This window comes from Rhinatrema bivittatum, chromosome 3, assembly GCF_901001135.1.
Source record: "Rhinatrema bivittatum chromosome 3, aRhiBiv1.1, whole genome shotgun sequence".
In the NCBI taxonomy this organism is placed as follows: domain Eukaryota; kingdom Metazoa; phylum Chordata; class Amphibia; order Gymnophiona; family Rhinatrematidae; genus Rhinatrema; species Rhinatrema bivittatum.
In genome coordinates this window covers 89893703-89916038 of record NC_042617.1, presented here as the reverse complement: position 1 = coordinate 89916038, position 22336 = coordinate 89893703, and the positions used below count along the sequence as shown (strand labels likewise).

Genomic DNA, 22336 nt, shown 5'->3' with positions numbered 1-22336 from the left:
AAGTCCTGTATCTGCTTGAATAAGACCCTGTTGTACTGGGTCATATATAGCTGATAGGAGGCGATCCAAGAGATAAGCATCGATCCCTGGAAGACACGCCAGCCAATGGCATCCAGGAATTTCTGTTCCTTACCTGGGGGAAAGGAAGAATGGGGTTTTGATATTTTTGCCCTCTTTTGGGCAGATTCTACAACCACAGATTGGTGATCCAGCTGAGGTTTCTGGAATCCAGGAGCTGACTGGACCAAATAAGTGGTATCAGCTTTTCTGTTGACTGGAGCAACAGAACCAGGGTGTTCCCAGTTCTTTTTGAGGAGATCCAAAATAACCTGGTGAATAGGGATGGAGGTTATTCCCTTGGGAGCATCCAGGAATTGTAACAGCTCCATCATTTGATGCCTGTCATCTTGTTCAGTCTGCAATTAGAAGGGAACCAATTCAGACATTTCCTTCACAAAATTGATGAAGGATAGGTCCTCTGGAGGAGAACGCTTCCTACTTTCAGTAGGAGAAGGTGGTGATGGCAAGTCATCGGTGTCTTGAGAAGAATCGTCGGTCCAGGTGTCATAGGGATCAGGACCTGCCCCTCAAGGAACCTGAGAAGGATGGGATGATGGTATTCCTGAAGGTCCCGATCTAGGCTCCAAAGGCATTGAGGGAAGTACTGGAGGCACCGATGAAGGCATCGAGGGTACCGGTGCAGGCATCGATGGATGGATCAGTAGCGCTGATGGGCGCATCGGCATCAATGGTTGAGGCTTCGGCAGGACACCTGATAGTGGAATGCAGAACGGTGATTCTCCTCACGATGACAGAGTAAACGGGGAAGGCACCGGAGCCATCGGTGGAAAAGCGGCCATAAGCGCTTCCATCTTCGAGAGCAGCGGTGCCAATGCTGCCGGAATGGGATCGATGGTCGATTCCATGACCGGCACAGATTTTGGCACCGGGGGACCTTGGAGTTTGTGCATCGCCTTATCGATGGCCTCCTGAACCATCAGGTGCAGTTCTTCACGGAGACCTGGAGCAAGCAGCCCCGGCTCCGGAAGGGAAGAAGGAGGCAGAGGCATAGCCGGAGGGACCACTGTTAAAGGCGGAGTCACGGCTCCCGATACCCGTCCGGGTTAGGGTTGCCTCGGTGACCCGGTTGCAGAAAGGGTCGTGCCTTTTCTGGCCGGGGTTTCTTCAATGGCGGCTCAGACGATGGCAAGGTCAATGACTTTCCTTCATCGATGGTCCGAGATTTCCGGTGTCTATGCCGATGTTTCTCTATACGATCCCCTCGGTCCTGAGGGGGGGTAGAGGTAGTCAAAGGCCGAGAATTTGTCGACGCCGGGCAGTCACCGACCGGTGCCGATACTGGCGCGAAGTGGACTGTGACGGTTCAGATGACATTGATGCAATAGATGGCATTGGGGTTTGAGAATGGAAGAGAAGTTCCATCTTCTCCATTCTGCCCTTGTGATCTTTAGGTGTCATTAAGGCACATTTGGTGCAGGTCAAGACATCATGCTCGCATCCAAGACACATTACACAGGCTTTATGAGGGTCTGTTATGGACATGGTGTGAGTACATTCCAGGCACTGACGGAACCCTGACTCCATGGCCTCTGAAAAAATTGAGCCGCGGTACGGTCAACGACCAGTAGGCCGCGAGGGCCAAACTCGACGGGAATCGACCGAAAATGGGTAAAAACTTACCAGAGTACCGCGGAGTCAAAAATTCGAAGGAGGGACCCCTGTGGGATATGAAAGTTTTAGTAATTCCGTGAGGAAAATTCCTGTCAGGAATCTCTGTGGAGCTCCTTAAGCCGCGTGGCTACTGCTGCATGGAAAAAAGAAGACTGAAGGGGGACCCCTGCTGGCTGCAGGTTTAGTGCCATGCTGGGCATGCCCACTAGGTGCCAGTCAAAGTTCTAGAAACTTTGACAAAAGTGTTCTGTGATTGGGCTCCATCCTGTGATGTCACCCATATGTGAGGACTACCATCCTGCTTGTCCTGTGAGAACATAACTATCTAGAGAACATAAGAACATAAGAAAATGCCATACTGGGTCAGGCCAAGGGTCCATCAAGCCCAGCATCCTGTTTCCAACAGTGGCCAATCCAGGCCATAAGAACCTGGCAAGTACCCAAAAACTAAGTCTATTCCATGTTACCATTGCTAATGGCAGTGGCTATTCTCTAAGTGAACTTAATAGCAGGTAATGGACTTCTCCCTCCAAGAACTTATCCAATCCTTTTTTAAACACAGCTATACTAACTGCACTAACCACATCCTCTGGCAACAATTCCAGAGTTTAATTGTGCGTTGAGTAAAAAGAACTTTCTCCGATTAGTTTTAAATGTGCCCCATGCTAACTTCATGGAGTGCCCCCTAGTCTTTCTACTATCCAAAAGAGTAAATAACCGATTCATATCTACCCGTTCTAGACCTCTCATAATTTTAAAAACCTCTATCATATCCCCCCTCAGCCATCTCTTCTCGAAGCTGAAAAGTCCTAACCTCTTTAGTCTTTCCTCATAGGGGAGCTGTTCCATTCCCCTTATCATTTTGGTAGCCCTTCTCTGTACCTTCTCCATCGCAATTATATCTTTTTTGAGATGCGGCGAGGAACTTGAGGAACTTGATTGTTTTAACTCCTGCTTAGATGCTGTAGGCAATTGGTTAAAAGACCACACATTACTTAGGGAATAGCCACTGCTATTAATTGCATCAGTAACATGGGATCTTAGTGTTTGGGTAATTGCCAGGTTCTTGTGGTCTGGTTTGGCCTCTGTTGAAAACAGGATGCTGGGCTTTATGGACCCTTGGTTTGACCCAGCATGGCAATTTCTTATGTTCTTATATTCAAAATGAATCCAAATTAATTGGAAACTCTTTAGATAAGCAGGAAAGATAAGTTTTTGTTAACAAAATAACTCAGTATTATTCCTTCTAACTGTATTCTGATACTTTGAGTTAAGATTGATGATAGGTTTACTTTTGCTACTTAGATTTATTCTGTAATTTGAGCTTTTTTTACCTACACTTCATTTGCCACGTGAAACTATATTTGGACGTGTATGTAAATTGGTCCTTAGTTTTACGAATTTTTGCAACATTTTAAACCAAGGTTGTAACAGGCTGGCTGCAAGACGGTCCTGTGACTGGCCAACTTACGCAAGACACCACCAGCATTTATTTGCGGCAAGGACGCCACCATCACTCGCTCCACTGGCTATGCCATGCCCTCCCCCCAGGCACACATGCAACCTCTTGTCATTTCTAGGCCTCCGTGGCGGGAAGGAGACTCCCAGCACCCTACTAGGATGTAAGCATTTCAGGGTATTTAAACCCCCTACTGTGCTCCCAGCCAGTGCCTCAGCAGTAGGTCCCCTGCCATGCTTGCAGTGCATGCTGCTTGTCCTCCTGGTGCCTTGATCCTGTTCCTGCTTTACCTCGTTACCGCTTCTCCTGCCTCTGCTTTGCTCCAGCCCTTCTTGCCTTTGCCTTGTTCCAGCCTGCCATGCCTTTGCTCCATTCCTGTTCCTGTCTGCCCTCTGGATTGCTTTCTTGTGCCTGATCATAACCTGGATACTGACGCTACCTTATCTCTGCCTGCCCTGACCAATGCCTCTATAAAGATGCTGCCTGGAGAGGAAACAAGATGGCTGCTGGAGTGGTCGCATGTTGATTTGCTCCGTTTCTTGTGCCTCTTCAAATAGCTTTTTCTACTGGATTTCTAAAAATGCCCCACAAAAGAAAAGGAAAGATCCGAGTCTTTCCTCCTGTACCAGAGAATTCTGAGGGGCAACGTTTAATATCTCAGTATGCAACCCAGATTTCAGGCTCGAGGACATCCAGCCCTGCAGGAGAGGAAGGGAAAGGAGCCCTTTACTCACCAGGGGAATTATCACTGATGCCTCCGGACCCCAGATCACTGCTGCAGGCTTCTCCACTATCTGAGTTTGTGGTAGCTGAGATGCCGATGGGGGAAGACATCGAGCGTTCTCAGATGGGAGGCGCCGCTGGCAGCGGAGCAGAGGGAAGAGCAACCTAAGCTCCTGCTGAGACCCTAGAAAGTGTTGTGGAGGAAGAGGGACTCAGATCTATGCTAACATTGAGAGGCAAAAATGCCGAAGAGCAAGGGTTTGGCTCATTTACCCCGCGGAGAATTGTGAAACCAGCGGTGGTAACCCTTGAGGCCCTATGGGACCTAGTTGCAGGGAATGCGACGAAACTCGATGAACAAGCCTACAGACTGGAGGCGGTAACAAGAAGAATGGACAAATTTAAACTTGATCATTGCCAAGAGAAATTGGATCAAACAAACGCTATGGAGAAGGTAACCGAAGAGGTAAAAAAAAACCTACAAGATTTGAGTGCTGTTTCTGTAAATGAGAGACTTTCGTCAATGAGAAGGCTTGAGTTGGTTGAAAACTATTTAAGGCACTTAAACCTGAGAATCCTCAATTTCCCAAAGGTGATGGGAGAGTTACCGTTTCAGACTTTTAAAACTTATGTGGTAGAGATCCTAAAGTTGCCCCCAGATAAAGTTCCTTCATTAAAAAAAATATTCTTCCTACCTCAAAGAAGCACTCCTATATTGCCTAGTTTAGGGATAGATATGTCTAATCTGTCTAATTTCCTGGAATCTTCTGGGGTTGAAGTAATTGAGAGGTCTGCTTTGTTTGTTACTTTTTTCTCAGAAAATGATCTTGGTTTAATTATGAAGAATTATTTTAAGAATAGTAATTCATTATTCTTGGGAGGTCAGGTTCAGATTTTCCCTGACTTAGCAAAATCCACGCAATTGCGTAGGAAGAGATTCATTGCTATGCGCTCAGAGGTTTTGGCATTGGGGGGTACCTATGTTTTGCGGTACCCCTGTAAATGCATTATAAAACTCTCTGGGAATACATACATATTCTTCAGCCCGGAACAACTACAGGCTTTTCTTGAGGCTCGGGTGCAATAACCTGTACTCTATAGGTGGGGGTTTATAATTAGTAATAGCTGAAGTTTAGGCAGCCATATGATAAAGAAATAACTGTTTTTCCTTATGTTCTTTTTAATTTCTTTCCTCTCTATTTTGCCTACATAAGAAGAGATTCATGATATGTTTAGGTTTCTATATATTTTTTTGTTTTGTAATACTAAGGCATGATTATGTAATTATGAAACAATATTAATGTAAATCTCTTGGATTTCTGTGCAAAGGTTTCTTTGTATTAAATTTATAAATCTTGATAAATAAAAAATCCGCCTACCTTGACCATTGCATGGATATTGACGCTGCTTGATTTCTGCTTGCCCTGAACAATGCCTGTACACTGATGCTGCCCTAACCTCTACCTGGACCACGACTCCGACCTACTTGTTCTTCTTTGGAATTTCACCTAAATCTTGCCAGCCTCAGAATCCAAGGACTCTGCAGGGGAAGCGACTGGGACAAGTGAAGCCTAAGACCTTGTCCCATTCAGAGCAAGTCCGTCTACTGTTGGTGTGAGTCTAGTGGGTTCGCCTGCTAGGCAGTGTCAACTACACCACAGTCAAGGGCTCACACTTTGTGATAAAGGTTAGTCTAGCACCTCTCTTAAGCACTTGTAATTATTGAAAAACATAGCAGCTAAATTGATTTATGGTTTAAAAAGTTTGAACATGTGTCACCAATTTTGGAGAAATTACCGTACATTGGCTTAAAATGTTATGCCTGGTTTTTAAGACTTTAACCATTGGTGAACCAATTTTTTGATTCCCTGCGTTCCACCAAGAACCTTACCATCCTCCCAACAAGGTCTTCTTAGGCTATGGGCCCCATTTGAAATTAGATTGGAAAGTACGCAGCAGTCATCTTTTTCATACGAGGCTCCATTATTATGGAATGCGCTTTCAATGTAGAAACATAGAAACATAGAAATGACGGCAGAAGAAGACCAAACGGCCCATCCAGTCTGCCCAGCAAGCTTCACGCTTCTTTTTTTCTCATACTTATCTGTTTCTCTTGGCTCTTAGTAACCTTTGGTTCTATTTCCCTTCCACCCTCACCATTAATGTAGAGAGCAGTGATGGAGCTGCATCCAAGTGAACCATCAAGCTTGATTAGTTAGGGGGTAGTAACCGCTGCAATAAGCAAGCTACACCCATACTTATATGTTTACCCAGACTATGTTATTCAGCCCTTACTGGTTATTTTTCTTCTCCCCTGCCGTTGAAGCAGAGAGCTATGCTGGATATGCATGAAGTATTAGTTTTTCTTCTCCTCTGCCATTGAAGCAGAGAGCTATGCTGGATATGCATTGAAAGTGAAGTATGCATTGAAAGCCACATTAACTATCAACAAATATTGAACAAGCCTAATAATTGGTAATACCTATAGCCTATGAACTCACCGTTAATTTTACATACTCTTACCCACCCCTGTTTTTTTTTTTGTTTTGTTTTGTTTTTTTTATAATTTGGAGATGGCAGCCCTCCATCCTTCCGCTCCGTGAAGGTGGAACACCATCCACTGGCCACTGGCATCCCGCTCCATGAAGGCCTCTGTGGCTACTGCCGCTCCGTGCAGTGTTTTGCTGCCTCCTCTTTATACACGTCCTCTAGACCTGATGGATCCACAGTGTTTATCCCATGCCCCTTTGAAGTCCTTCACAGTTTTGGACTTCACCACTTCCTCCAGAAGGGCATTCCAGGCATCCACCACTCTCTCTGTGAAGAAATACTTCCTGACATTGGTTCTTAGTCTTCTTCCCTGGAGCCTCAGCTCGTGACCTCTGGTTCTGCTGATTTTTTTCTGACGGAAAAGGTTTGTCGTTGTCTTTGGATCATTAAAGTTTTTCAAGTATCTGAAAGTCTGAATCATATCACCCCTGCTCCTCCTTTCCTCCAGGGTATACATATTTAGATTCTTCAATCTCTCCTCATATGACATCCGATGAAGACCCTCCACCTTTCTGGTCACTCTTCTCTGTACCGCTTCAATCTTGTCTCTGTCTCTTTGTAGATACGGTCTCCAGAACTGAAGATAGTACTCCAGGTGAGGCCTCACCAAGGACCTGTACAAGGGGATAATCACTTCCCTTTTCTTACTCGATATTCCTCTCTCTATACAGCCCAGCATTCTTCTGGCTTTTGCTATCGCCTTGTCGCATTGTTTCGCAGACTTCATATCATTAGACACTATCACCCCAAGGTCTCTCTCCTGTTCCGTGCACATCAGCCTTTCCCCCCCCATCGAATACAGTTCATTCAGATTTCCACTCCCCATATGCATGACTTTACATTTCTTGGCATTGAATCTCAGCTGCCATATCTTCGACCACTCTTCCAGCTTCCTTAAATCCTGTCTCATTCTCTCCACTCCTTCTGGCATGTCCACTCTGTTGCAGATCTTAGTGTCGTCCGCAAAAAGACAAATGTTACCTTCTATCCCGTCCGCAATGTCGCTCACAAAGATATTGAACAGGACCGGTCCCAACACCGATCCTTGCGGCACACCACTTAAAACTGCTCTCTCTTCAGAGAAAGTGCCATTTACCATCACACATTGTCTTCTGTCCGTCAACCAGTTTTCAATCCAGGTCACCACCTCGGCACTCACTCCTAAGCTTCTCGTTTTATTCACCAGTCTCCTGTGTGGAACCGTATCAAAAGCTTTGCTGAAATCTAAGTAGATGACATCGAGCGCTCTTCCTTGATCCAATTCCTTGGTTACCCAGTCAAAAAAGTCAATCAGATTTGTCTGACAGGATCTTCCCCTGGTGAATCCATGCTGCCTCTGGTCCAGTAATTCTCCGGACTGTAGATAGTTCACTATTCTCATTTTCAACAGTGACTCCATTATTTTTCCCACCACCGAAGTGAGGCTAACCGGTCTGTAGTTGCCAGCCTCCTCTCTGTTCCCACTCTTGTGAAGCGGGACCACCACCGCTCTTCTCCAATCACTCGGCACCACTCCCGTTTCTAGGGATCTATTGAACAGGTCACACAGCGGACCCGCCAGCACATCTCTGAGCTCCCTCAGTATCCTTGGATGAATCCCATCAGGTCCCATGGCTTTGTCCACTTTCAGATTCTTTAGCTCTTCCCATACATTTTCTACTGTAAAAGGGTTTTCGTCTATTCCACTTTCTTCCAGTTTCTTGTTGTGTAGAGATGGTCCTTCTCCAGGGTCTTCTTTAGTGAACACAGAACTGAAGTATTCATTTAATATATCAGCCATTTCTTCATCTCTCTCCACGCATTGATCATTTCCACCTTTCAATTTCACTATACCACTTTGAACTTTTCTCTTTTCACTGATGTATCTGAAAAATGTTTTGTTACCATTCTTTACCTCCTTGGCAATCCTCTCTTCCGCCTGACTTTTTGCCGACTTGATTAATTTCTTCGTCTCCCTCAGTTGAGTCAAATGTTGTTCTTTGTGCTCCTCCCTTTGGGATCTTTGTTTTGAAAAAGTTGATTGATTTTAGAGCTGATATTTTCTTTGTATTTTATTGATTTTATAATGGATTAGGGGAACAATTTTTAACATAATTCCTGTTGAGTTCGATATTTCAGCTGTTTTAGACAAATGCTAATTTCAAAACTGCACTTAGATTTCTTCTATCACGTCAAGTTTTTTCTCTACAGCCTATCTTACGCCTGGATTTATCAAAATGCACTAAATATCGCATGCGATAGGAAAAGGGGTATGTTTTATGGTAATAGGCTGTTTATCGCAAAGTGCGCTTCGCATAGGGGTAGATTTTCAAACCGCGCGATTTGGCCTACTTTTGCTGGCGCATCAGGCGCAAGCAAAAGTATGCTGGATTTTAGTAGATACGCACGGAGCCGGGCGTATCCGCTAAAATCCGGGATCGGCGCGCGCAAGGCTATGGATTCTGTATAGCCGGCGCGCGCCGAGCCGCGCAGCCTACCTCCGTTCCCTCCGAGGCCGCTCCGAAATCGGAGCGGCCTCGGAGGGAACTTTCTTTTGCCCTCCCCTCACCTTCCCCTCCCTTCCCCTACCTAACCCACCCGCCCAGCCCTGTCTAAACCCCATCCTTACCTTTGTCGGGGGATTTACGCCTCCCGGAGGGAGGCGTAAATCCCCGCGTGCCGGGACGCGACCTGGGGGCGGGTACGGAGGGCGCGGCCACGCCCCCGGACCGCCCCGGGCCGTAACCACATCCCCGGGCCCGCCCCCAAAATGCTGCCGACACGCCCCGAAAACGGCGCGGCGCTCGGCCCCGCCCCCGACACGCCCCCCTCCGAAAACCCTGGGACTTACGCGAGTCCCGGGGCTCTGCGCTCGCCGGTAGGCCTATGTAAAATAGGCTCACCGGCGCGCAGGGCCCTGCTCGCCTAAATCCGCCCGGATTTGGGCGGATTTAGGCGAGCAGGGCTCTTAAAATCCGCCCCATAGGTTTTACCGCAAATTGCGATAACTTTTTCGCACTTTGCGGTAAGTGCCAGAATTGTAATTCCTACCTACATGAAGCAATTTGTTAAAGCTTTGCCAACTGAAGGAGACTGTTTCAAGTATCTCATTTTGGCATTTCCTAGCCTGTCGTTTGAAAAGATAAAGGCCGGTATGTGTGACGGTCCACAGATTCAGCAGCTCATTAAAGATGAACATTTCATCGGGACAATGTCAGAACTCCAAAACAAATGCTTGGTTGTCATTCAAAAACCTTGCCAAGGACTTTCTTGGAAATACACGAGCACAGAATTACACTGAAATTGTCCAGAAACTCTTGGAGAGCTTCAAAATGCTTCGATGCAACATGAGCATCAAGGTGCATTTTCTGCATAGCCATCTTGCTGACTTCCCAAAAAACCTTGGTGCAGTCAGTGATGAGCAAGGTGAATGATTCCACTAAAATTTGAAGGTCATGGAGGCACGGTATCAGGGTAGATGGGATGTACATATGATGGCTGACTATTGTTGGAGCATCAGGCAGATTGTCCACAGATTGAACACAGCCAGAAAAGCTATAAGTGTAAACTTTTACCTTACTATGTATGTTTGGTAGCAGAACTTTACTAATTGTACACAATTTGACTTACAGTAACAATATATAGCCTTTGTATGAATAAAATAACTTACAGTATATTCAGGTAATCTTTTCTTTTATTTCCTTTGTATGTACATTTTGTATGATTTTTGGGACAAAGGGAGGGTATCCTGTACCTTAAAAAGTTGACGTGATAGAGAAAAACTGGGGTCATTATTTGATTCAGATGTCAAAAGTTAGTCAAAAACAAGTGTCAGATCTAACAACGAAAATTGTGTTCCCACTGTCAATTGTGTGATTGATTTTACTGCTGTAAATAGTGATTGCTTTTGTATTATTTTATTTATTTTTATTGTATTGCTGTTAATTTTAATCGTGAACTACTTTGATTTGATATGGAAAGGCAGCATATTAAGATTAATAAACTATCAGGCTGATACAGTACAGTGCGCTCCAGCGGAGCACACTGTTAACCCGCATTTGGACGTGTGTTTTCGATGCACTAGCTTTACCCCTTATTCAGTAAGGGGTAATAGCGCATCGAAAATGCGCATCCAACCCCCCCAAAACTAATAGTGCCCGCAACATGCAAATGCATATTGATGGCCCTATTAGTTATTCCTGCACGATTCACTAAGTAAAATGTGCAGCCAAGCCGCACATTTTACTTTCAGAAATTAGCGCCTACCCAAAGATAGGCGTTAATTTCTTCCGGCACCAGGAAAGTGTACCCTCTGACTAAATATCATGGTGATATTAAGTCGGAGGGTCCAAAGTAAAAAAAAAACAAAAATTTTAAATCGGCCTGCGGCTTGAAAACCGGACGCTCAATTTTGCCGGCGTCCGGTTTCTGAACCCGTGGCTGTCAGCGGGTTTGAGAACCAACGACGGCAAAATTGAGCGTCGGCTGTCAAACTCGCTGACAGCCGCCGCTCCTGTCAAAAAAGAGGCACTAGGGATGCGCTAGTGTCCCTAGTGCCTCTTTTTACCACGGGTCCTAATTTGAATATTTTTTTTTTGTGAATGGCGCGAACTTTACTGTATCGGTTTGTATATGTGTAGCAGGACAATGTACAGATTTTTAAAGCAAACTTATGCACACAAGTCCACTTTGAAAATTTGGGCTAAAGTTTGTGGGTAAAAATTACTGTATACTTTATCCCTATGCATGGGGCTATAAAGTTACCTTCTGTGGGCTTCATTTTCAAAGTGATTCATGACCATAAAACTCTGCTTTTTGTGCATATGTAGTGCTTTGAAAATCAATTAGGAGGTTGTACCTGTAAAAGTACCTGCAAAACCCAATTTTGAGTGCACTTTTACCCACACTAAGATGAAGTGTTCCGGGGTGCGGAGTAGAGTTGGAATGGGAAATGATTTACGCACATACTTTCAATTTTCAAAATTATGCACATAAATGTACATGTAGAAGCAGGAACAGGTGTAACTTTTTATACATATGTATATGTGCATACAAGGATAATTATAAATTTTCAAATTGGACATATGCATATATGTCTGCTTTGTAAATTCAGGCTAAAGTCTGGGGGTACACAATGTACCCCCAGATTTTAGCCCTATGTGACGACCTGTTATAAAATTACCCTTTCTATGGCTAGATCTAGTACCACCAGTATAGCAGTAAAACTGTAGTGTATTAGTAAAAATTGTTTGGAGGGCAAGAGAGAAAGACAAACATTTTTGCTTCTGCTGGTCACTGGGGCTGCGGTATACTTGCCTGCCTGATACTGGTAGAAGAATAAAGCCTGCTGCTGCTATGCCACTGGGACCCAACCATCTGCTAATTCAGTTCAGATCAGATAGCAGAAAAAACACAAAGTGTGTGAGCTAAAGTGAGACAGTTTGTCAGACTGTCACACAGTCAAAGATCTGAACACCTGTTCTGGAAATTCACACTCAAGCCTGGTCTGGTGCTGAAGCATTTTCCCACACACAGCGCTAATGGGGATGTAAAAATATATAATAATCTTTTATGTCCAAAATTTAATAATAGAGATTTATTACTAAAGTGTGTATTTCTGAATTGCATGTGACACTGAGGCACTGTCCGTCACACTGTCACTTACAGACACATCTGTCCTTTGTCAAGGTGTTACTAGTTTTCCTTTTCCGCTTTGCAACATCGCTGGATGTTTGGTAAAATTGTTACTAATTTCTGTAACATTCAATTTTCTGTTTCCTTTCTGTGATTCTTTACTGTGTCACTGTTTCTTTTCTCAGTCACTAAAATTGGTGTGAATGAAAGGAATGATTACTGGATAGGTAGATTTAAGGAAGGATTTACATACTTGCTCTTTTTTATTTTTATTTATTTTATTTATTTATTTAAGGGTTTTTATATACCGCAGTACGTAAAGAGATACATCACCGCGGTTTACATTTAACAATAACTTAGCAACAGGCTTTACATTGACATTATTAATAGGTATTACATATACTAAAATCGATATAACAGTTTTGACAGAAAACAGGCTGGACAGACTGTGGACCATCCAATAATGTATAACATGCAATTAAAATATTGATGTAATTATTAAACCTTAAAAAAAAAACAACTAAATAGTATCTAGTTTATGTGGTTTCTTTTCTTTCACAGTCACACAACAAACTGATTCTGGAGCAACAGGAGTCCTAGCCCACTCCCCAACTCCAGCAGGCCTAGAAAGGAAGAAGAAAGTCCCAGCTCCACTCCCACCACCATCTCTATCCCGGGTCTGCAAACAAATTGCTGGGTTTTTCATGTTCTTTTATTTTTGGGTTCTGCAAACAAATTCTTTTGTACTTTCTGTATATCTTAAAATGTGTTGTCAGTTCCTGTATGACCTGTTTTGTATACTGCTATGTAGGAGTGGTGAACTATAACTTAAAATGTTCTGTGCATGGCATGAAGGAGACATGTAAATAATATCAAGTACATTTTAAATGGGCTACACGCATACATTTCGGGGTTTACGCACATGGCTGGGCCTTGTGCGCGCCGTGTGCATTTTACAACAGGCCCAGCCACGTGCATAAACCCCGATACATGCCGAAGTGCCGGGCCTCTCCGAAAGGGCGGGCTGTGGAGCGGGGGAGGGGGGGTGGAGGATGGGCCGGGACAGCTCCATTCTCCAGCTGCCAGTGCACAGAGATTATTTCTGCTCCAGAGGAGCAGTAAGTACCAAAATAAAAAATTTGGGGATAATTAGGTTAGGTTTAGGGGCGGGGAGGAGAGGAGAGGAGAGGGGAAGAGGGAGGAAGGTTAGGTAGGAGGGTAGGGAAATTCCCTCCCAGTTCGCTCCTTAACTGCAGCGGATTGGCACGTACATGTTATAAAAACAGCGCATCCATGTGTGTGTGCAGCGAACTGCACGAACATGGATGCATGCGTGCTGCTTTTAAAATCGACCCCTATATGTGTACAGCCACTCGTGTGACACAGAAGTCATTTCTGGTATGCAGTACTTATAAACAAATGATGGCAAATAATGACCATTTTTTACATCCAGTCTGCCCATTTTTGCTTGCCTATTGTAATGTTATAGGCTTACTTGATTTGCGGTCTTCTCTCTCACTCCTTCTGCCACTAAGGTCTCTGTGTTTGCCCCATCCTTGCTTCAATTTTGCCACTGCTTGGCTCCTACCATCACTACTAGAAGTCTGTTCCAGGCGTCCATTACCCTCGCAATGACAAAGTATTTTCTCACATTTCTCGAGTCTCCCTCCTTTCAGCTTTATATGATAAGATCTTGTCCTGCAGCTTTTCATTCTATAGAAAATGCTAGCTTCTGTAACTTAATGAAGCCTGGTAGATATTTGAATGTTTGCATCATATCTCTCCTTTCCCTTTTTTCTTCTGACAAGTACAATCTTAACTCCTTATGCTTCTCAATGTATGGCAGCCCTCCTTTGAGCTGCCTCCACCATATCAATGTCCATTTGTAGATGTGGTCTCCAGAACTGCATCTCATCAAAGACCTGTGCAGAGGTACTGATTCATTTCTTTCCCAATTGCTTTGTCACACAGACTGGCAACCTTGAGATTATAAAAGATGATGACCCCAGGTCGCTTTCCTGTTTAGTGACTGCTGGTTCTTCCCCTCCAAAATAGTATTTAGCACTTGCATGTCTGCATCTCAAATGCATTTTTTTGTATTTTTGGGATTAAAGAGTAGTTGCCAAATCCTTGAACATTCTTCCAAGTTTTTGTCATCTTTCATCTTATCTGTTCCATTCTAGCATGCCTATTCTGTTGCAAAGTTTGATAATACCTGCAATCATGCATATTTACCATTCTAGTTCTGTGCCAAGGTCACTTGTAAAGATATTTCAGAGGACTAGACCAGCATAGTCTTTATCCACCATCATTCTCTGAATCCTCCCAGAAAAGATGGTGAAGAGAAGAATGAAATTCAAAAGAGAGGACCCCTAATGGCTAGAAAATAGAAATTAATAAAAGGGGTAACCTTTGTTAACTTTAGTGCAAGATTTCTGATTGGCAGTAACCTGCACAGAGCGGCAGTTACTACCTTAAACAACTTGTTGAGCAGACTGGACAGACCAATGGGTCTTTACCTCTCATCATATAAAGCCGCTGTGCGACTTGGCAAGTTAGTTGGATAAACATAGCCTATATATTCATTGATGCGGCAGTGCCGCTGAATATATCCAGCTATCCTAAAGTTAGTTGGATAAGTTTATCCTTCTAACTTTAGAATAGGCCTATGGGATGACCAGACTTAGCTGGATAAGTTATCTGGCTAACTCTGAATATCTAATAAGTGCCCAAATATTTATTTAGCCGGATAACTTCTGAGTTATCTGATTAAATGTCTTTGAATATGGTCGTTACATTTGACTCTGAGAGCTAACAGAGATGAATAAACGATATGAATGTATCTGCAAGAATGTGTATTTGTAGACAAGTCTATGAATAAAATGGAGGGTGGAAATGAAGTATCTATGGTGGTTCCTCCTCTTACTATACCCACGGGTGAATTTTCAAAGGGCCGCATGTGTAAAAATTGGGACTTATGCATGTGGCTGGGCCCTGTTCAAAAGGGCCCAGCCATGAGCGTAAGTCCTGATACATGCACAAGTGCCGAGACCTGAAAAAGGGGTGGGCCGGGGGCATGGTCTAGGCAGGGAGGGGTGGGACGGAGGCCGGCTGGGACAGCGGCCATTAGTTCCGGGGAAGTGGATGCCAGCATCTGGCCGGCGCGCGTGACTTGCTTCTGCTCTGGAGAAGCAGTAAGTAATAAAATAAAATATTTAGGGAAAGGTAGGTTAGGTTTAGGGGGTGGGGAGGAGAGGGGAAGTGGGAGGAAGTGTAGGTAGGAAGGAGCGGACTGGGAGAGAACTGGGGAAGGCCTGATTGTGTGGTTGTGCGTATTTTACAAAAATGTGCCCCCCCTCCCCGCATGCGCCGCCCGCATATCCAAGCACGGATTTTAAAATCCGGTGCACATGTGCGAGCAGCTATCTGATTTTATAACATGAACGCGCCGGCATGTGCATGTTATAAAATCAGTGCATCCATGTGCATGCACTGGGAACCATGCACACATGGTTGGTTGCGCACTGCTTTGAAAATCTACCCCCCCAATGAGTATCTCTTTTTCAGCTATGATAAATATCTTTTTATTCCTGTCAAATATCTCCCAAATACCAGTTTTTATGATAGTTGCCATTTACATTTTTAGCTCTATTTGCCCTTTAGTGCCCAAAAATAATTTGGGTGAAATCAAGCTCATAAAGGAAATTTAGTTCTTACCTGCTAATTTTCATTCCTGTAGTAGCACAAATCAGTCCAGACTTTTGCGTCACTGCTAGCAGATGGAGACAGAGAAAGTTTCACTGACACTGTACATATCTCAGTGTGCCACTTGCAGTTCCTCAGTATTGTACCTAAGCCAAGATGATGAGCACTCTAGCCAACCTCAACAACCAAAACGCCCCCGAGCGAACAGGAGGATGGTGATGTTTAAATCAACTGGAAAACTCTGTCCAAAAAGTAAAGTCCACAAATAGGGCAGAAAGCCCCCCTGACAACTCTGCATTACATACAAACCATCAGAATGAGTGGCTGACTCTCCCAGCCTAAATGGGAGAGTCAGCTACAGGAACGAAAATTAGCAGGTAAGAACCAATTTTCCTTTCCAGTATGTACCCAGATCAGTCCAGACTTTTGGAATGTACCTAAGCACCCCTAGACCAGGTGGGATTTGGAGAATTCTGCTTGCAGAACACTCTTACCAAAGCCCCCAGAAATCAGAGCCCCAACATCCAAACGATAGTGTCTGGTGAAAGTGTGCAGCAACTTCCAAGTCACCGCCCTGCAATCTCCAGTGGAGAAACCTGCTGAGCCTCAGCGTAAGAGGAAGCCTGAGCCTGTGTTGAATGAGCTCTCAAACCTTCAGGCACTAAACGCCCCTTAGAGATATATGTGGAACCAATCACTTGCTTAAGCCAATGTGCAATCGAAGCTTTAGAAGCTTGACACCCTGTTTTTGGACCATTCCACAGAACAAAAAGGTGATCTGACTTACAGAATTCATTAGTAACCTTCAGATACCTCAATAGAGCCTGCTTCACATCCAGAAGTCTAAGCTTCCTTGCATGGAGCGTGGAAGAATCCAAATCTGGAAAGGCTGGAAGTTCCACAGTCTGGTTAACATAGAATGTCGAAACTACCTTAAATAAAAAGGAGGGCATCATGTGTAATGAGTCTCCCAATTCCAAAATCTGCAAAAATGGATCCCAACACAACAAAGCTTGGAGCTCTGAAATCCTTCAGGCTGAACAAATAGCAACCAGTAAACCCACCTTAAAAGTCAAATCCTATAAGGTTGCCCTTCTTAATGGTTCAAATGGAGTCTCACACAAACCTTTAAGCACCAGATTCAGATTCCAAGACGGACATGTCTTCCTCTCTGGAGGCCGCAAATTCTTCGCCCCCCCCCCCCCCCCCCCGGAGAAAACACATGACATCCAGATACCCCAACAGAGAATGACCCTGTACCTTTCCACTCAAAGCAGCAGAATCCGCCAGCAATATGGTGTTTTTTTTGGTAACAGCTGAAACCAAAGCATCAAACTTAGGGAGGGCTAAAAGCTCTAGTGTGTCCTCCGGTAAAGGGTATAGCATCACCATAGTCCTGTCAACTCTCAATCCAGCCTTTGGAGTGTCCCACTCCTGAAAAACCAGCTTCTTCACTGCCTTTTGGAAAAGAAAGGCCTTGGCTGCCCCATGAAAGCTATCCAATACAGGATCTGCTCCCTCTAAATCGGAGTCCTCCTGTGACACCTTGTATATATTTTTGATTTTATTATCTCTACTCCTACTATACTGTCTCTATAATTGATTAAATTTTTAGATTATTTAATGTACTATTTTTAATTTACTATTTTATTTATGTACATTATGAAACTATGTAGCTACATCCTTTCTTCTTTTGGAAATGCAAATATTTTTAAATGAATATTTGCTAACTACTGTGAACTGATTTGATATGCTCGCATGAAAATTCGGTATATAAAAATTATTAAATAAAAATAAATAAAAATTCCCAGCTCCTGTACTACCTGCAGAATCAAAGGCCAAAGCTCCTCTCTGCAGAAAAGCTGTTCCACCTTAGGATCATCATCCTCAGCCACGGAAACCTCTTCATGGTCCCCATCGATGTCATCCACATCCGCCACCTCATCCGCATCCAGTATAGTCGCTGCATCTGGGGACTCCCCTGGCACCAACCCAGGATTCTCAGAGTCTTCAGCATTCCCCAGAGCATTGCTAGATGATGAAAAAATGCCCAAAGCCCTTCAAACGCCGTCACTATGGACCTTTTTGGGAAGACCCGGCCTTGCTGCCATGAATGGTGATCTGGACTTCCCCACTGATCTGGAGTAGCAACCTCCTGTGAACATTTTGGCCAAATATGCCTTGTGCATCAGGAGCACAAAGTCCGCAGAAAAAGGCTGGAACAAACCATCCATGAAGAAGGTCTCAGCATCACCAGAACCCTGATCTAGGGGGGGAAATCTGCTAATTCAGCATCTTCCTAGGGTCCTACAGCACTGGGCACAGCAGGAGAAAGTGTTGGAGGAGACTTCCCTGGCCTCCCTGCTATCGCTTCTGACTCTGCCGCAGGGCTCAAAATGGCCGCCATTCCCGTGCTAAAAAAATCATCACCTGCTACTGGCTTAGGTGCCCTGGAAATCATGGCTGAGTTGGATCACAATGGGAGCATTCCTGAAGTGCCCTCATTACCTACTAGCACCCTGAAGAGACCCTCTCTGTTAAGCCTGACCTGCGATCCCCCACAAGCACGTCAAGAATGCCCACGTGTCTTCACTCCTTCACATGTGGAGTGAAGCCATATCCCTAAGGCAGGAGTCGGGCTGCCCCCAGGGACACGCTTGCATCAGGTAAAGTCTTACAGAATTAGTGTCCTGCACACCCGAGCACCTCAGCCACCGGCCGCCTATAAAACACAGCATGTGCCCGCCAAGGAACACAGGCAAAGGCTCCCCCCTTTTTAAAAAAACTTTAATAAAACTTTAAAGATCTAGTGCCGACCCATAATAGAAGAAAATAATTCTCTGTTCCTCAGGCTTATGGGCTTGCAGTCAAGTGCTAACAGCTGGTCTTACTGCTACCTCGTGGGGGATGAGGGATCTGGGCCACTAGTTGTCCACCTCATGGAATTCCCAGATGATTTTACAGAAGGGTCAACAACCCCCTGCTCGTCCGTCTTACACCAGGGGGGATGGCCCCACCAGGACCTCATAATCCCCTGAGAAGATGAAGACAACATTATTCAAAAATTTCTCCTCTCTCTCTTTGTTGTTTTTTTTATTTGTCTCTCAGGCTGTAGGTTTTGCACCATCTACCATCTGCTGGAGACAGAGAAATACTGATGGACTGCAGGTGGCACACTGGGTTATATATGGTGTCAGTGAAACTTTCTCTGTCTCCATCAACTGACAGGGATGCAAAACCCAGGAGTCTGGACCGATCTCAGTATGTACTGGAACAATCAATCTACTATATATATGAAAATAAAAATTCCACGAGAACAGATTACCTTCTCCTATACACATTCAAAAAGCTCTCAACCGAATTCAACTATCAGGGGAACAAATCACCCTTTTACATATTTATCGCAGAATATTAATTGTGCAAATGGATATAACTCACATATACTATTCTCATAAAAGAATCTAATTGACTTGCTGTGTTGTGATCATATTTATCTCTCAATAATGTGCCTAACAGCTCAAGTCAGTGTTTAGAAGGCTTTTTGTTTCAGTCTGATTCACTTTTCACTGTTAAATGGGGTAATCATCACAGTAGAATCCAGCTCAATAGGTAGTGCAGGCAACAGCCACTGCTGCCAGCAAAGAGTGGCTGAAAGGAGATGGCTTCAGCATGACTGGGCTCCCTTTTAATTGCAGTTCACAGTTCAGCATTCTATTTATTTATTTATTTATTTATTTTATTTAACACTTTTCTATACCGACCTTCATTAGAGACCATATCAGATCGGTTTACATCGAATTGGGGAACTGAACCAAGAACATTAACCAAAAACAATAGGTTGAGCATGAAAAAAAAAACAAAAATTCTACCTGCAAAAAGCAGCTATTGCTTAGTCCACCACACTCAGCGGGTATCTCAGAATTATCTGAATTTTTTCTGCTCCTTTTGAACACTGAGCAAATGAAAACATGACTGTTTTATATATTTTTTTACAATTAGTAATTGATGGCTTCATTAATTACAATTATGTGAAGGGTTGCCCTGCTGGCTCAGTAGCAGTGCAAAAGGTCCCTGATTGGCTCTCCATGTTGGGTCTTCCATTCCCTGGGTCAGCTGGGGATGCTGCTGAGGGGAAGGAATCTTAGTCATTGCTCTAGGGTGACACCCAGTGACTGGACTCAGATCCCATTATTGCAGGGTTCCAAAATAATCCCTGATGCATAGCCCCTGGTCCAAGGCTGTCACTGCAAGACCCAGACTAGAAACAACATAAGGTTCATGGCACAAGGATCCCACCACTGGTTCCAATTGAGCTGGAGGTATATGGGGAATAGGAGAAATCTACTGAGTTAAAAACAAAAAAACAAACAAACCACAAAGCAAATTACAGCAAGAAGCAAATTTTATCTAGTCCATGACCAAAATGTTTGGGCTTGGAATTTTATTTATGATATTTTTTATTATAGGGAACTAGAAGTGTTGATTTTATACTAATTTTATTGTTTGAATGTTATTTTATACTTTTTTTTTAAATATTATATGCAAACATTTGTTGTACCCTGCAAAATAAAAAATTATGTTAAATTACATTTAAATTAAATTAAGGTGTTTTTCTGCAATTTAGTAGGTATAAATCCAACACATAAATAATATGATAAATGCAATTTCAACTTATCGACCAAATTTTTAACTGTTGCGTGTATAAAATCTGGGGGTTACGCACGTGGCTGGACTGTGTGCATGCTGAGTGCATTTTAGAAACAGCCTGGCCACGTGCGTAACCTCCGGTATGCACAGAAGTGCCAGGCCAACAAAAAGGTGGGCCGGCCCTGTCCTGGGGAAGCACATGTTGGCAGTCAGCCGGTCTGCTGAAATTACTTCTGCTCCAAAAGAGCAGTAAGGTAAAAAACAAAAAAAATTTGAGTAGCTAGATAGGGATTAAGGGTCGGGGAGGAGAGGGGAAAAGGGAGGAAGGGTAGGTAGGGGTATAGGAAAGTTCCCTCCCAGTCTGCTCCTTAATTGGAGCGGACTGGGAGGAACTGGGCAAAGGCCCGATTGCATTGCCGCACGTACTTTAAAGAATTCCCCCTTGCGCGCACAAGAGTCCACCTGCCTGCATATTTGTGTGCAGATATTAAAATCTGGCAAGCATGTGCACGCAGGAATCATATTTAATAACATGCGTTCACATGTTATAAAAAAGCCATCTCCATGTGCACACGCTGGGAACCGCATACACATGAACACCCACGCGGGCCTTCAAAAATCGATCCCTATATGAATTGCCAAAACATTGTGCAGGTATTATGAGTAAAAATGGTCCCTTTCCAAAAAAGCATATAATTTATATTTCATATTCCCTCTATGGGTTTTAGATTTATCATTGAAAATGAGTATACAGTTTGATACAGTTTTCTCTCTTCTGTGATAATTTATTTAATAAAATAAATATTTGATTTATCATAACAAGACAGTTTATACCCAGTTTATAATTTTATATAATGAATGTTGTGCTTTAAGCCAATTCTGAAAATACCCTTGGCCCTGAAAACTGATTTTCAAATGGAAACTCCCTACACAGTTTCCCTTTGAAAATTCTGTGGGAGCTGGTGCATTGGGGACCTCTTACCCTTACAATTTGCAGGTAACATTAAGCAGGATAAAGAATATGTGGAGATTTAAAAATAAAATCCTCATGTGTAGCTCACCCAGCTTACCCTAACCTCATCCCTGGGGCCACCCATTTTTCTTGCAGTGAAAAGTACACATGCTGCAGCATGCACACATTTCCCTAAATAGGGTGATAGCAATTTTTAAAAGGATTTTGCAGATAAACTCCCATTTACCCATGGAAATCCCTTTGAAAATTGCCCTCTAACCTTATCAGGAAATGGAAAAATATTTGTCTCACAAATGTTTTCTTGTTTGTGGAGATTTTATTCCCTCCTTTTTTCTTGGCATTTGCAATACTCCCGTGAGGATGGCTATTACTGGATGAATATGGGACTTACCAGAGAACAGCTTATAAAATTTAAATAATTTTAAAAGCACCACTTTTAATTGATACAGAAGGCAGTTTTCTAAGCAATCTAGTGGATGAAGAGCATTTTGCCCATGTTAATTAACTGTCTGAAAATCACCTTCCCTCAATGCAAATAAGAGCCTGCACATTCTTCCAGAGTGCGAGCATTTTTAGCTGTGCTGAGCGGAGGCATTCTCGGGGGTGTGTTGAGGTTAGGGGAAGGAATGAGTACAAGTATAGACAGCATTTTGAAATTCTCATGTGTACTTTCATGTGAATGGGAACATGCACTTTTGCTTTGAAAACTGGTGCAAAGCCTTTGGGTAAAAGGTATGAGCAGTTTCACTGCAATTTCAAAATTGCCCCACCAAGCATTTCCAGCCAAGCACAGTTTTCTTTTAAATGTGTCAATCTAGCTTGTATTGTAACTAAATAAATATTTCATACTCTTTAAATTATTTATTTGTAAAGAAATGTTTCCAGCTCCAGAAAGAATACCATTGACATTTCATATGGAAATCCCAGGGGGACAAAAGCAAATCCAGAAACTAGATTCTAATGCCATTTGTGAT

The 22336-nt window shown here is 43.6% G+C and overlaps 1 protein-coding gene across 1 annotated transcript in view; it reads right to left on the bottom strand.

Annotated features, from left to right (window-relative positions):
* The window catches only part of EML6 (EMAP like 6), an 815949-nt gene that overhangs the window by 59778 nt on the left and 733835 nt on the right, over nucleotides 1–22336 (bottom strand). The window lies entirely within an intron of this gene.